General features: G+C 43.1%; 1 protein-coding gene across 1 annotated transcript in view; it reads left to right on the forward strand.

The window, feature by feature from the left end:
• Positions 1-1949: 1949 nt before the first annotated feature.
• LOC124035452 (palmitoyltransferase ZDHHC1-like) overlaps positions 1950-2243 on the forward strand; it is a 92410-nt gene continuing 92116 nt past the window's right edge. Inside the window, 1 exon segment of the mRNA XM_046348902.1 lies at positions 1950-2131. The gene's annotated coding sequence lies outside the window, so the exon portion shown is untranslated.

Here is a 2243-nt window from a genome sequence, read left to right on the forward strand (position 1 = left end):
TCTCTCTCTCTCTCTCTCTCTCAAACTTATTAAGAGAATATCCCTGGTCATCCCTACTGCCTCTGATCTGGAGGACTCACTAAACAGAGAACATCCCTGGTCATCCCTACTGTCTCTGATCTGGAGGACTCACTAACAGAGGACATCCCTGGTCATCCCTACTGCCTCTGATCTGGAGGACTCACTAAACAGAGAACATCCCTGGTCATCCCTACTGCCTCTGATCTGGAGGACTCACTAAACAGAGAATATCCCTGGTCATCCCTACTGCCTCTGATCTGGAGGACTCACTAAACAGAGAACATCCCTGGTCATCCCTACTGCCTCTGATCTGGTGGACTCACTAAACAGAGAACATCCCTGGTCATCCCTACTGTCTCTGATCTGGGGGACTGACTAAACAGAGAACATCCCTGGTCATCCCTACTGCCTCTGATCTGGTGGACTCACTAAACAGAGAACATCCCTGGTCATCCCTACTGCCTCTGATCTGGAGGACTCACTAAACAGAGAACATCCCTGGTCATCCCTACTGCCTCTGATCTGGAGGACTCACTAAACACAAATGCATCTTCTGTAAATAATGTCAGAGTGTTGGAGTGTGATGCTGGCTCTCCGTACATTTTAAAAACAATAAAATGTTTGTATCTGCTTTTGCTTAATTTAAGGAATTTAAAATGATTTCTACTTTTACATGTACCTTGGATACATAAGTATATTTAGAACCAAATACTTCTAGACATTTACTCAAGTAGTATTTTTTAACTTGAACTTTAACTTGAGTCATTTTCTATTTAGTTATCTAGACATTTACTCAAGTAGTATTTTTTAACTTGAACTTTAACTTGAGTCATTTTCTATTTAGGTATCTAGACATTTACTCAAGTACCACAATTGGGTACCTTTTCTCTCGCCACCACTGGGTTTTTAAACAATACTTGGTGTGTCAACCAAAGTTCCAGAACATGAACCTTTAAACTCTAGTCATCACAAATTCCAGAAAACACTGAAATATAGAATATGACCTGATATCGCTCACTCGCAACATTGACTGATATAATGACGTTTCATATGTTGTATGTATAAACTGCTGTGCCCAATGCATCCCAATAACTCCAAAGGTTGCTGAGTCAGGATAAATTGCTGATGGGATATTCACATATATGACACACTGCTGCCCTCTACTGTTCCTTCTATTACATTACAATGATCTAAGATTCATTTGTGGAACAAGAGACGTCAAATGACTCCTATGTATCTGGAGAAACTAAACATACAAGCAGTGTAAGTGTTCTTCCATTGAATCCACGCCGAGTTACCTGGCTCGGCTGCACCTGTCGCTCGCCTGTGAAAGCATTGTGGATGAGAAACAGGTGCGCAGGACGGGCGTGTTGCTCGACATGACCACCAGGGGTCACTGTGGTGGCGACTCCTACACGGACCAATCAGAACGGGGCTCTGGGTCGTTACCAGGGAAACCAGGAAGTTGAAAAATCGGAACGATTTACAGGAACCAAGTCTACTGTTATTATCCGTTATCTGGTTAAAATAACTTACCATTTAAGATGAAAATAGTATAACTCAATCGGTGGTAGCTTTTGATATTTCATGATTTGGTATTTTTTTTGTTGAATCGTGGTATAGTAACTGTTACAGTAGAGGTTAATACCGCGGTCAGCCTCCAGACATAAAGAAAAAGCTCCTAATCAATCAACTGATCCTGGTTCAGTTAGCTAACGTTACCTTCGCTTGCTTTCAGACGAGCTAGCAAATAGCAATTAGCTCGCTAGCCTAAAACAAATCGTATTGGGGGTGTTGATTTGGAAGCTAGGAAGCTTAACTAGCGAGTTCATAGACTTTTACGCCCTACTGACTTACATTCCCCTCGGAGGAGGAGGGTTGGCTGATTGCCTCTGTGTGGTGTGCAGCTATAGCTAGTTTTAAAAAACAATGGCTGGCTGGCATTCATGCTGACTGAAGCAAGACATGGGACCCTGCTGCTGGACTTTAGCTGAATCCCCTGGAGGAAAGACAACGGCGGACCTGCCTTGTTGTGATCCGACTCTTGAGATGATTTGGTTAAGAAGAACAGCCCTCAGCAGCAGCAGTCGACTCAACCCGCACTGAAAAGGTGAGTCACTCAGTCACAACCTGCAATTACTACCAGCTTCCCTTTTATAACGGGATGGTGCTTCTGTTCTTCTGACTACAATTAAGATAATGGTGCTGATATGGAAGGCTTG

Source organism: Oncorhynchus gorbuscha, linkage group LG05 (genome assembly GCF_021184085.1).
Source record: "Oncorhynchus gorbuscha isolate QuinsamMale2020 ecotype Even-year linkage group LG05, OgorEven_v1.0, whole genome shotgun sequence".
Taxonomy (NCBI): Eukaryota; Metazoa; Chordata; class Actinopteri; order Salmoniformes; family Salmonidae; genus Oncorhynchus; species Oncorhynchus gorbuscha.